The 14,743-nt window shown below is 45.4% G+C and overlaps 1 protein-coding gene across 9 annotated transcripts in view; it reads left to right on the top strand.

Annotated features, from left to right (window-relative positions):
* The window catches only part of Vhl (von Hippel-Lindau protein), a 162,258-nt gene that overhangs the window by 7,183 nt on the left and 140,332 nt on the right, over positions 1-14,743 (top strand). The window lies entirely within an intron of this gene.

The following is a 14,743-nucleotide window of genomic DNA, read 5'->3' as shown; positions in this document are numbered from 1 at the left end:
TCTTCAAGGCATACCAAGCGGTCTGCACGCACCGAACATTCTTAAGCAGATGCTCCATTTCATTCCCTCCGTGAAGCTACAACCAAACTTGCCTTGGCTTTATTATTTGTAGGCTTTATAACGGTTGTGGTCAACAACAAAAAAGGCACTCTTCGATTCTTCTCGTCTGCATGCAACAGATCACGAGTGGCAACAATAGCAGGCACGTTTACACATATACGTTAGAAGTGTACCCTATTCATACACCGACGCTTGTAGCACAGCTAAGGTATAAGGTATTCTCCCACCCATAGCGGAAGCGTGCCCTATTAAGATAGTAGTGAAGATAAATGCTGCAGTTTCCGCAGCGTGCCCGCCATGTGTTTCTATGTCACTGGGAGCTAAGCGCGCCCATCTCTGTTTCTGTCCCCTCAAAGGGGCCATGGCTAGGTTATTGCCGCAAACTTGCCGATAGTAATGATATTATTCATTACTGATACGGAAGAAACTGTTTCAATGCACGTAATGTACTCACGAGAAGCAAAACAAATCGCGTTCGGCTTGCTCCGCTGGCCGCCATTTTTGTTTTGGTGTCCCGCACTGTTACAGCGGCAGCCGCCTATTTGTTGATCTGTTGTCATCCCGCAGCAAACGCGGGATGAAAAAAATAATTTTCTTTTCGCAGGAAATTTAACCCGCGTAATTCTCGCACCGCAGAATTTTCGTCAATTTTTATGACAAAAAAAGTGCTATCATTATGCGAGTAAATATGGTACTCTTAGCTAAGCTTATTATTTTTACTAGTGTATCTTTTCATAACTGTTGCTGGCCTGCAAGCAGACACACTAGTATTAGCTGTGTTCAGAATGTGTGGCCACGAGGGGCTTCCCGCACTGAATGCCTGCACGGTTCGCTCTGCGGGACTGGACAGCTCATTTGGCCAAAATTTTCCTGGAGTTCTGGCTTCACTAACTACTTCAATGTCAAATCTGACCCCTGCTAGTGTAACTGCGTCCTTCACGCTGTGTTCAACACGTACAGCACGTCGTACCACATTGCCTTCTATCCGTTTACCTTGGTATTTGCATGAATAAATAAGAATGTACAACGGTAAGGATATCTGTCTAAATATGTATCGCTATTTGCGGTGTACCAGAGGTACATATGTGTGAGGAGCAGTACTGCTGGCACCATCAAGTGGCAGCAACTTTCAACGTTCTACTTGACTACTGCCATAAAGACGTGGGCAGCAACATCAAGACTGTGGCACTTTTCTTTCACGTGAAACAAAAATGTTTATAATATGTTAGAACAAAGAATCGCAAGATGCTACTACCTGCCCCCACTGTTCCAGTATTGCATAGACAGTAATAGTACATATGAAAGATTGAGAAGGACATCTAGGGTGTGAGTATCACTATATGTTAAACCACTGTTACAATTAAATGACTTATTGTGCAACGAGTTGAAAGAGTACAGTATGGTTAACGATGATTGCGAATCACTTGTGGTTCAGTGTGACGGCCTGCTTCTTGCTGTCCTGTACCGTCCACCTGCAGGTAGTGTGAATATTTTTGTGCAAATTGTTGAAAAGATCCTGGAGCACAGCTTGTTGTTGAAAGTGCCAGTGTTACTCAATGGTGACTTTAATACTGACCTCCTTCTTGAAAACTCTCATAAATATGATCGACTAGATGTTATTCACTCTTATGGCTGTCGGAGTTTAATCGAGGCGCCAACAAGAATTAATGTCGAAAGAAGTACACTGTTAGACTCGTGTATAACGAACCATTTAAGTGATGAAATGGTCTCAGGCATATCGTCTAGCGACATCAGTGACTACTTACCAATCTTTTGCATCATACCGCGCTCTAACCATCGTAGTGTTTCGCAGAATGGGAAAGAAGCTAGAGCAAGTATAAAAATAAGTGACAATAACTTCACGAAGTTCCCGGAGCTTGTAACTAACACCGATTGGAGTGTAATAGAGAGAGAAAAAGATGTTGACCAGGCTTACAGCAAGTTTTTACCACTCTTTAAAGAAATTTACGATGCTTGTTTCCCACTAGAAACGCGCAAAACGCACTGAAAAATGAGAAAGCCTTAGGTCTCCTACGAACTACTATATAAATAAATTGAACGCGGTAAAAAGTTATTTGAAACATCAGTTAAATCGAAAGATCCACACGTCCTGCAAGCCTTCAAGCAGCTTCGGAATAAAACGAACTCTAAAACGAAGAAGGCTAAACGCGAGTACTATCAGAATAAGTTTACTGCGGCTGCAAACAATCCTTCACTGCTTTGGAAAACTTTTCGAGAATTAATGACGGGCAACAAAGCGAACTGTCCTCAGTCAATAGTTATCGATGGGATAACATTATCAGGGGAATGCCTAGCCAACAAATTTAACTCGCATTTCCAGGTTTCTGCTGCGCAGTGTAGCGATACTCCTGTAGGCCGATGTGAAGCGTACAATAGATGTTCTGATATGCCCACTATATTCCTGTATCGAACAAGCCCAGTCGAGATAACAGACGTCATATCTACGCTAAAGAAAACTGTGCATGCGGAGCGGACGAAATAAGTACAAAGCCTATAAGGAGTGTAGCGCAAGTAATATGTCGCCCGCTTTCGCATATCTGCAACCTCATCTTATCGACTGGTGAATTTCCCGTGCTCATGAACATTGCGAGAGTAGTGGCACTGCATAAGGAGGCTGCGTTAGATAACCTTAATAATTTCAGACCCATCTCAGTTCTTCCTATCTTTTCTAAAACCCCCGACCGAACCTTAAATAAAAGAATAGTTGGGCACTTGACAAAAAAACAAAGCAATAGTACCAGCACAATTCGGGTTTCAGAAACAAAAGTCTACTGAGCAAGCACTTTTGCATGCGAAAGACCACTTAATTAAGAACTTTGAAAAGCAGACTTACACTGTTGGAGTGTTTTTGATTTCCGGAAGGCTTTTGACTCTATTAATCAAGATATTTTTCTCTGAAAGTTACCCTGGTATGGTATAGAGGTGTAGCATATGCTTTAAGAACTATCTCAGCTCCCGTAAGCAGTTTGTTTGCCTAAAAGATTCTAAGTCCCAACTTCTTTATTTAAACTGCGGTGTTCCTCAGGGCTCAATCCTAGGCCCAACTTTGTTTCTTCTCTATATTAATGATATTGTTAACATCCCAGACACACTGTGGATAACTTTGTATGTAGATGACACCAGCGTTTTCTTCTCTGATCATAACATTCAGGAAGCATTTAACGCTGCCAATAGATGGTTGGGGGACCTCAACTGTTGGCTAAATAGAATACAACTGAACTGCGAAAAAACAAAGTATGTCGTATTTAGACCTAAAGGAAAGCAGCTGATGGGCCACTACAAGTTAAAGTTTAGGGGGCGCATTACAGAAAATATGAAGTGCGTAAAATTTTTAGGCGTATGGTTTAATGAAAACCTGTATTGGTCCTGATGTAGAGACCATCAGAGCCGACATTCGTAGAGCGACGGGAATGATTAACATGTTAAAGCTTCTTATTCCAATGAATTTAAAGAAACAGCTATATTACACACTAATACACTCTCGTCTACACTATTCCCTTCTGGTGTGGGGAACCACTACCAAAACTAACCTTATGTCACTATATTGGCTGCAGAAAAGAGCCGTAAGGGCAGTTTGTAACCTACCTGTTCTTGCAAATACTAAACCGTTTTTTTGATGAGCTTCGCATACTCTATATAGACCACCTGTTTTTGCATAAACCATTGCTCGGGGCGTTCTGTCTCCGTCCAGCTGATCACGTACAGTTCAATCAGACCACCAAAGAAACTCCGTATAATTTCAGACGTGACCCAATCTCTATACCGCTTACTCGCACGAACTATGGGAAACCGGCATTCAAGTATTGACGTTACTAAACAATAATCCCACAATCCTGGAACAATTGCAAACCTTCAAGTCAAGCTTGAGGCTCAAAAAATCTGTTAGAACATATTTTATTCGCTGCTTTATTGTATAACTTCCTTATGTGCCTCTATGTTATTTTGTTTTCCTTTTTTTTTAACATGTTCTGATTAAGATTCGAATTCTTTATTGTTTTGATATGTTATCATATTTTGAAAATTGTAATACTTGTTGTGCTGTTGTTTGTTGCAGAGTGTCAACATGCCTTGGGTGCTGCAGCCTTTGTCAGGCAAGAATGCTGCCTTTTGCTGCAGCACCTGAGACAGCTGTATGTCTCAAACAACAAATAAATGAAATGAAAATAACTTCATAATTTCTTTAATCGAAGGGGTCCCGGCCAAAATACATGCATTTTAGAGTGGAACACTGAAAACCTACGGCCACACAGCACACGATGCTGCCACCAGAATTGCAGTGTGCACCCAAAAAGGGAAAGAAAAAAATGGGTTTGTGATGTAAATGTCGCCTTGATTTCAGTGGGAGAGGGTCTCTTTTGTGAAAGGATGGCTCAACTCCTCGGTCTTACAGCATTTCATTTGCTTCTATCTCTGCTGTTACTAAGCCCTTTTTAAAGACGTTTGTTGTAGAGCTCTTTCTCTGGACGCTACTTTATAGCTTGTAATATGTAACCGAAATTTCTCCTGGGATCCTGGTGACAGTCACGGATGAATAGCTGTCAACCCTGTAATTGTGACATAGAGCCTCAATTTCTCCAGAGTGCAACAAATAATTACATTGCCGTTAAATGTGTCTGATTGAAAACATAGAAAGTGCAGTGTGCCTTTGGTTTCGCAGCAGGTTTCCTGGTTACACCGTGGAAATCAGAGGAGGTTGGCCATGTGGTTTCAGAAACTGCTGACATGTGGCTCAGTCAGCTAGGAGCAGTGGTTGCAGGTCACACAATGACTGTCACCAAAACCTGCGGGTATTAAATGTCATGGGATACTAAGGCAGAGAATGTGAGAAAAGCACTGTATTGTGAGCAGGGCTAGACAAAGATACCTTGCAATTGTATCATGATATGATACAAGATACTCTGGCAACAAGTATTTGAGATAGAGATAAAAGATACTACCGCAATAATTGTATCCAGTACGATACCTTCCACATGTATCTTAAGATCGATACATTTGCACATTTCTTGTTATAGATGTATATAATGTAGCAGGAAATGCGTGTCCACAAAAATGTTTGCTTGGAAATTTCTTAACTTTGACACAGCTTGTTTCATTTGAATGAAATGTCTGTTAATAGCTCAAAATGTTTTGTCTTTCTTGTTCAGAGTATAACATTTTCATTCTGGAACAATTTATTGGGGTTGCTGCAGCTGCTTAACACGAAAGCTCTTTATACGCTGCGTTGTCAGCAGTTTTTGCTTGTCGGTTTTGTAATTGATGGGAGTCGCTTGCTCTGCTTGCCGGCCAGCTAGCGTCTCGCAATGTTATTACAAGAAGGTCAACAAGAAACCTCTGCACGATGGCACAAATACTGCTGTGAAGTTTTAGCTTGCATGTAAAAACAAAATCAAGAAAACAAAAGGTTCGCTGTGCGCAGACGTTCGCATGCTTGTTTTTGTCGAGACAGCGCGAGGCCCACCACGTGACTCGGCTCCACCAATAGCCCAGACCTCATTGCCTGCCCTCGCTGGAGGCCTCTGGTGCAAAGGCAAATGACTGTTGCTGCCTTTAGTTTTATTGAGGTGGCTTAGTGGCAGCAGTATCAGCTTGAGAAGCGGAGTTCAGCCAACGTTTATAGTTTTGCACGGTGATGTTGCGATGATGTTGTGATGTTGCGCACGGTGATGTTGCCGTATCTTGTATCTGAAGGTACACGATACATTCTTCCATCTATTAGAAATACAGGTACTGATACACGTCTTGCCAAACGTATCGTGATACACATACGAGATACCGAAAGAGTATCCGAAATACTCTATTAAGGTACATGTGTCTTATACCCCTGTCACACTGGGTGTTTTAATGTCATTCGAACCGAATGGCATTAGCATCGAATGACATTATTCGGTTGCTACACAGCGATATTTAATGTCATTAGCACCGAATGACTTCCGCAATCGAATGAGTTCGAGAAACTCATTCGGCTTCGCACTCGGAGCGAATGTGTACTCTCAACCCCAGAAACTAAGCAAAACAGGACACAGTATTTGCAAATTGAAAACCGTACTCGTATAGAAATAATAACGTTTGCGTGTTTTAGTGGTTTTGTTACTTTAAAGACACAAAATATGTGAGGCAGGCTGTCGCAAAATGTTGTTACTCTCCAGCTCAGCAGCGTCTGGCCGCCGCCCATGCCACCGCCACTCTGCTCGTCGGCCATAGAACGTCTAATCGCTTCCTCCGATTATTACGCCTTCTCGTAATGCAAAGTACGCAGCAACTAATCGCTTCACCTGCTGCAACTTAGCGTCGTCGTCCAGCAACGCCATGTCAGCCATTTTGTTTGTTTTCAATTTATCGGCTACTCAGGTGGCTAAGCCTTGTTTTGGCTTATAGTGGCCACATAGTCTGAATTAGAACAACTTTTTTTTATAGGCATTACTAAAATATTTTTTTTTCAGTGAAGTGACGTCCCAAAAATATATTTAAATATATGGATTGCTTATGCAAGCACTTTGTACCTACCTTGTTCTACTTTAGTTGCCACATATTTTTCGGAATGATCGCCATTGATATCGCCACCGAATGACATTAATTTTTCGAGTGTAGCACCTCCGCGGGCAAATGACATTCGTTGCACCGAATGCCATTCGATTCGAATGACATTAAAACTCCCAGTGTGACAGGGGTATTAGATACTGCCTAGCACTGATTCTGAGGTTTTGGAGGTAAGGGCAGGCCTGGTTTGTGTTATATGGAGAAACACAGAGTAAATGAGAAGAATGGCCGATGTGGTAGTGCATATCCATCTTTTGGTAGCATTGTCATGATGTGGCTTGCAACCATTGCAGTACAAGCCGACTTATGCATGCGCCAGTGGTTTGTGGTGCCATGTGCACAAATTTCCACGATGTAATGAAGGCCTGCTTCAATGCTGTGCTGAGTTTTGTGCGTTTTTAACTTGTTGCAATAAATATGGTTAATGATTTGCTGTGCACTTTGTGGATTCAGGCGGCATACCATTATTGCAGAGTCTGCAGATAACTAATGCGGTAGCCACTTGATAATTTGGATTCGACGAGGATCACTAGAAAATCGGGATTGTCGGGAGCATGGGCACCGACTGCGGGGGCTCCGGCGCCCGAACCCCCTCCGGAAAAGTCCGGAGGGGCCTCGAAGAAAGCCTACTGCATATTGTTTCCAGTACAGTGGAGTAGCTGCCAGTAATTTTTTCATTACTGAGATATATTAGGTAATTGTAATTAATTATCTAACTCGAGACATACTATCATAATTATCAAAGTGTCAATGAGACATTTGTAGGCGCAGCCAAGGGACATCTAACTGCGGTATTTTCAGTGACGTACTGATTGCATACTATTTTTTTTCCGACTGATAAATAAACCCTGTGAAATATGGCGATACCACGTGACTGCGCTCCCACCCACATCATAAAGCAGTGCCCTCGAACAGGCTTCTTCTGAGTTAGGCAGAATGAAATGAAGGAACTAAAGAAAAAAATCACTGCCCAAGCACTCCGTACAGCTGGTTAACCAGCGAAGCTAAAACATGCGGCCCCGATGTTTATCACTGGGTTAATCCCAACAGTTCATTAAACAACGGCTTCGTAGGCAGCCGGATCCTTGGTACTGTTGCGACTTGGGGTTCGAAGACGTGGAATCCTTTTTCCTCAAGGAGCAGTGAGTGAACGTGAGGCTGGGTCTGATATTCAGGACGTTAGACAAACACGTATATATTTACATATGTATAAGAAAATGCAAAGAAATACAGAAAAGTTGATGATGAAGTTGTAGACGCCGGTCACTCCCGCCGTCTGTAGCTCCTTTTATGCCTTGCGTGATCATTGTTTAGTCGCTTCCCCCAATCCAGTGCCAGGGAGCCAATGACATCAGGTCCCACAAATTTGGTGTCAGGAGGCCACTGACATCAGGTCCCACCAATCTGGAGGTAGGTTGCCCTTTTCGGCGATGCCGATCGTACTCTGAGAGGTGATGGCCGGATCATCGCACTGAGCGCGTCTCTGGCTTGGAGACGCCAGTTTGTGCTGCTGACAGATGACAGCTGTATCATTGCTAATTGATGAAACCTCTCATGAACGAGGTATTCCCGCGCTGGTTATAATTCATCTGTGTCGAGTACCATTTTGACGAGGCCATCGGCCCAGTCCCCATAATCGTGCGAGCCGTGACCGAGGGGTGTCACAGGGTGAATGGCCGATCATAACAGCCCGTCCACTGCCAGGAGTAAGAGGACTCGAAAGGGGCAGCTCATCAGTACCCCTTGAAGAAGCCTTGGCCACTCAGCAGGCTCAGCTCTGGCTCGAAGTCCCGGGCTCACCGGGAGGATCACGTCCAATGGCCATCTTGGAGGGAGGGTTGGCTGCAGGTCGTAGGCTTGGAACTGGCATTTTAGTGAACAAGTCCGTACAGCTCCCGAGCAGCGACAAGGAAAGTGCCCAAACCCCCTCCGAGATATGCCAGGTAATCCTCTCTCTCCCTTAATTAATCCCAAGGTCAGAACCAGCGAGTGCCAGAAAGGCAGCCATAGAGAGCACTGCTCAAACGAAACTAAACAAATTAATTAGTAATTTAAATTTCAGAGCCTGAACAAAGTTTAAGAGGGTTGTGTGCCTAACATTTTCGTCAATTTCGTTTTTATCATGGCTCAAAAGAGGCGCAACTCACGCAGCTCCGAGGCAACGATAAACAAATGGAGATCGTTTAAAGGGACACTAAAGGTTACCAGAAACTCAAGTTAAAGTGGTAGAGCAATGTTCTAGAACGTCTAAGGCGTCAATTTAATCGCGAACAGAGCTTTAGTAACCGAGAAATTGAGGTAAATGCATGACACGATTTGAGACCCCCCAGCGACATTCCGGTACTAGCCCGGTGACGAAAGGACTCCTCATAATTTGTGTTACTAATACTCAACTACTCGTATTAAAAATATCATTTCATTCGATTATAAGACGGAAAAAAATGCTACTTGTCTACGTCTATTCGACTCTAAGAAAAAATAACATTTTGACGTTACCCTTCAGTATATATGGGTGTTCGAAAGGTTTCGTTTTCGCTCGACTCCGCGCCGCGCACGCTTTGGAGTTTCAGTACTTTCGTTATCGCGTCGTGCTGTGAGGGTTCTGCTGGCTCGCGACACTTTCATTTGGAACAAGCAGCGAGAATGCCACGTCCATGTGATGTCGTGGGAAGCCCTCGTTGCTTTCCCGCTCCGGAGAGCCGGTGTCGAGGCCGCCGTCGTAGTACGCAACGACGCCGGCAGTGCGAGCCCTCAGCAGCAGGTCGCGCTCGTCGGTGCTCAAATCGCTGAAGTTGAGCCCACCATCGCGAGCCAATCTGTCGGTGTCAGGGTCCATTGCGACGAGCGTCGAAGTTTGCGCCATAGGATGAAGTACCAGCTTATGGGCGTCTTGCGCTGGAGTTTGAGGTATAGTAGCGGCGCCTGGTGGCGGTGCGGGAAACGACATCTGGGTCGCGCCAGCTTGGGTCGTATTGAGCCCTGGCTGTGGCGAAGCACGTTTCTAGGCAGAGTTTTGCGTCGATTCGCACTTTTTTATGCCCTGTTGCGAGTGCGAAAAGGCTCGTCACTTCTCACAGATCACGCCGACCACGCTGCGAGCTCGCCGCAGCCTATAGTTTAACGAAAACGGACTCTCCGTGTGCCGTGGGACGTAATGTGGGACGTAATTCGTTCCTCCTTCCGCTAGCCACCATACTCCCGCTTTCGCTCTGCTGTCGGCTCTGTCTTGGCTCTGTTTCTGGCCGCGCGTTTGCGTTTTGCGCAGAAAAGCCGTAGCGCCGTCTGCGGACGCCGTTCTACTCACCGTTGGTGCAACGTCACTATGAGACCATGATGTCAGTACTCCTTGATCGGAGAGCGGGCGATTTGAACTGCGCTAGCGGTACGCGGACGCTTCAAAACGCATTTTCTCTTAAAATAAGTCTCTCCTTGGCACGAAACAAGCGTTTCGAGGTTTCTGTGACTGTATTTCAACAGTCCACGTTGACTTAATAGTAACCTTTAGTGTCCCTTTAAAACCTACATGAACAAAAAATAATTAAAACCCACACACAAAAAAAAAAAACTATGTTCCCTATCGAGGCATAAAGACTTATCAAAAGTCTAACTCATGAGCCGGCTACTTTCAGCCGCCTTTGTCCCTCCCTTTCAAAATGGCCCCAAGACCGCTGTCAATTTGGTCACGGTAAGGCGAGGTCAAAATTCGAAGAACTAGGATCCTCCCCCGGCAACAGGTCCCACGTCTCCAACTTCACCCTTCCAAACTAAACCTTCCACGTAGCGCGTGATTCACAAGCCGCCGAAGCGAAAGAAAAACGGTGACCCTTTGAATCACGGGATTCGTCACGGCGATTGAAATGGTCAAAGGGATCAGTGCTGCGTGCCGAATTGCTTGTTCGGTCAGTGCCGCGTGCCAGTACCAGCGCCTCCACAGCGAAACGTACTGGGCTCTGCTGACCGCGTTACTTTTAACTAAATTAATTCATGGAGTGGTAGTTAAAAAACATAAAAGACAACAAAAGCCACATTTTAACTGCGCGCAAAAATCTTTGAAGAAAATTGCTTTTCTGACGCGAACTATTAAAATGAAAACTAATACTTTCCTAATAACTAACAAAAAATGCCTCGCCTACTAATTACAAAAAGAAAGAACAATAACAAAAAAAAAAACTTATACAAGCGCTCAAATCTACTATTACTCTCTCTTCATGCGCGCACGATTGGGTCGCCGACTGACAGCCTTTGGGCCACGCTGAGCACATGAGGTGTGAGACCTACATTTCTCTCAGCCGTCAGCCGTCACTCTATGTGCTCGTGGCTTGCTGTCTCGTCCCTGAGAGGGAGGCCGTAAACGTGGGAATAGCCATTTTCCCTTTGTTCTCGTTCTCGTGGCGCACTCCCGCTCAGTGACTATTTTAACGGCCTGGTTTCGACGTGCATGTCTCAGCCCAGTTGAACTTTTCTGCCGCACCCCTACTCGCAGAGACGCGCTCTCTCCTATTGTTATCAACCTTTCGCGAGGGGTGTCTGTGTCAGCAGGCGCTTGGTGTGTTGCAACACCACGTACCCGAGCACATGGGGTTTGGACCCTCCCGCGTCTAACTGTGCTGCGCGGCTTTGCCATGATCGGGGAAAAGGGGATCCTGGGGGTTGAGCCGATGCCGGGTGTTTAGACCTTTATGGCCCCTCGGCGGAGGCAACACACCTCTTTGGCCTCGGCTTCACGTGGACGGCACCCCCAGACTGACCCACCCAGGGGAAATCGGTAGTTGCCTTTTCCTGTCTCTCTCTCTCTCTCCTTCTAGCCTTCGTCTTTCTCTCACTTTCCACCTTTCCTGTCTTCTCCTGGCTTCCCTTTACTTCAATTTTTCCAGGCAGCAAGGGTTAACCTTGTGTGAATAGCCAACCTAGGTTATTTCATATTTAGTTATAGTGATGACATACAGCTGGCGTTTACAGGACCTGTTCTTACAGTCTCTGTAGCGTCCCTTTGTAGGACTCCATGGCGGGTGGCTGGCGTTATTGCCGAAATTCCAATTCCTTTATGGCAACCTCCTTCCCTCCGCTTCTTGATCGCCCTCAGAAAAGAGGGCGCACCAATGAAGTATTCCAGTTTTTTTGGTCGGCAAAAAGAATCCTTCCCTCATTTTCACGTGATCCACTCTGAAAAAGCAGCTAAACCAGTGCGAACAATCTCACCATTCCTTGTTTCTAAGACATCGACTGAAGTCTTTGGTCCAGGTTATAAGGTGTCGAGGATTGCAAGCGGTGATCTCCTCTTGGAGCTCCGCGATCAGAAACATTATGAGAAATTGACAAAACTAGTGTCATTTGGGGAAACCCAAGTAATTGTAACCCCTCACCGTGTGATAAACACAAGCCGCGGTGTTGCCTCGGACGATGACTTGCTGGAGCTCACTGAGGATGAACTCTTGGAGGGCTTCAGTGACCAGAATGTTACCAATGTTATAATTAAGATCAGGCGTGACAGCAAAGAAATCAAGACCAAACATTTTATACTCACATTCGGCTCAAGTATTCTGCCCGAGTCTGTAGAGGCCAGGTACATCAAGCTCCGTGTTAGGCCATATGTGCCAAATCCCCTCAGATGTTTCAAACGCCAACGTTTCGGCCACAGTTTGCAGAGCTGCCGAGGCCGTCAAACCTGTGCGAAGTGCAGTGCCCACAAACACTTCTGAAGCTTGCGAGAACACTCTCCATTGTGTAAACTGTGAAGGGGAGCACGCCGCATACTCATGGTCGTGCCTATCCTGGAAAAAGGAGAAAGAAATTGTCACGATCAAAGTAAAGGGAAACATAACTTTCAAGGAGGCACGCAGCTGGGTGTCCTACCTGCCCAAAAACACATTTGCCCAAGTGGCGCGTCAGGGGGCAGCGCCACAACGGTCTCCGGTGGCTGTCCGACCCACACCCAGTGAGGCGGCAGTGACGCCATCTGCCCCCCTGGCGGCTGCAGCTTGCGCTGCTATGCCAACCCAGCAGAACCTCCGGGCAGATGGCCTCAAATGCCTCGTCCAATGTGCCGAGGCCTTCACGCCAAACAAAGCGCTCGGAAGAGCGCGTGTCCAGTGCTCTGCAAGAGGCGATGGACACAACGACCAGCCAGACGGCGCCACCAGCGCCTAAGGAGTGGCGAGGCACTCTCGATCGCTCCAAAAGAGATAAAACTCCCGTCACGGCGCCTTCAAAGTGCCCGTGAACTAATCTGTTTCTTAAATACACAGCACCAAACACATTTATCAAAATGGAAACAAAAATACTACAGTGGAATGTACGAGGAGTTCTACATAACCTCAACAACATTAGAGAAATAATACACAAACATAATCCGAAGCTGCTGTGTGTTCAAGAGACACATCTCAAACCTACCAATACAAATTTTCTTCGAAACTACACCATCTTCCGCAAGGACCGTGAGGAGGCTAATGCCTCTGGCAGTGTAGCAATAATAGCCGACAAGGTGGTAGCTTGCCGACCCATCGCCCTTAACACGCGCTTTGAGGCAGTGTCAGTTCAGGCCATTCTTTTTAATAAAATAGTAACTGTGTGTTCCATTTATATACCGCCGAACGTGCGTCTCGAAAAAACACTTTTATAACCTCATTGACCAGTTTCCCGATCCTTATATACTCGTGGGAGATATTAATGCTCATAACACAATGTGGGGAGACTCGCGATGCGACGCGAGAGGTCAACTCATTGAAAGTTTTCTTTTAACCACCGGTGCATGTCTCTTTAATAAGAAAGAATCAACATATTATAATCCACATCATAACTCATACTCATCAGTAGACCTGGCAATCAGATGCGCTTCCATCTTTCCTGTTTTAGAATGGCATGTAATTAAAAACTAATTCGGCAGGGATCACTTCTCAGTAACGCTGAACTTCGTAAACAAACATGACTTGCATCCCCACTTCCGTCGCTGGAAACTGGCCTCAGCTGACTGGGAACATTTTAGGGAATCCACCCACATATCACAGGATTTTATAGATAATTTTACTATAGATCATGCTGTTTCATACTTCACCGCTTTTATCATTGACGCCGCTGAAAAGTTCATTCCTCAAACAAGAGGCACTTCATCCAAAAGACGGGTGCCTGGTGGAATGACGATTGTAGAGAGGCGCGGAAGAGGCTAAAGCTTGGAGCAAACTACGTGAAAGTCCTACAGCGGAAAATCTTATAGAATTTAAACAGGTTAAATCACAGGGAAGAAGGATGCGACGACTGGCAAAGAGGGCAAGCTGGCAAAGGTTTCCCTCTGGTATAAATTCGTATACTCAAGAAGCTAAAGTATGCGATGGGCTGAAAAGGCTTAAGGGGCAAGAAATTCATCCATTGCCCCTAGTAAACGGTGAAGCAAACTGCTTGGAAGACCAAGCTGACGCCCTTGGCGAACACTTCCAATATGTTTCCAGTTCTAACCGTTACTCCAAGGCGTTTCTAAAATACAAACAAGTAGCAGAACGCAAGGCTATCAACCGCAAATGCAGACAGAACGAACCCTTCAACGCGCCTTTTAACATCGCCGAGTTGGGAGCCTCCCTGACTGCATGTCAGAGCTCCGCCCCTGGACCGGACAGGATCATTAAACACCTCCTCAGTGATACTCAAATTACTCTGCTAGCACTTTTTAACGCAATATAAGCTGCGGGATACCTCCCTACCGCATGGAAAGAAGCCCTGGTTGTTCCGATTCTTAAACAGGGCAAAGACCCCACATTAGTAACAAGTTACTGCCTAATTTCCCTCACAAGTTGTATATGCAAACTTTTTGAAAAAATGATAAACCGTCGACATTTACACTTCCTTGAATTAAATAAATTTCTTGATCCCTATCAGTGTGGTTTTAGAGTAAGACGATCTACAACCGACCATCTAGTGTGCATGGAAGCAAACATTCGCGACGCCTTCGTGCATAAACAGTCCTTCTTATCTATGTTTCTCGACATGGAAAAGGCGTACGATACAACTTGGCGCTACAGTATCCTGTGTGACCTATCGACGCTGGGCATCTGCGGCGCTATGTTAAACATTATAGAAAGCTACCTGCACAACCGTACGTTCCGGGTGAAAATAGGTAATGCGCTGTCGCGTGCAT

This window comes from Dermacentor andersoni, chromosome 1 (genome assembly GCF_023375885.2).
Source record: "Dermacentor andersoni chromosome 1, qqDerAnde1_hic_scaffold, whole genome shotgun sequence".
NCBI lineage: Eukaryota > Metazoa > Arthropoda > Arachnida > Ixodida > Ixodidae > Dermacentor > Dermacentor andersoni.
This window is presented reverse-complemented; position numbering and strand designations above follow the sequence as displayed.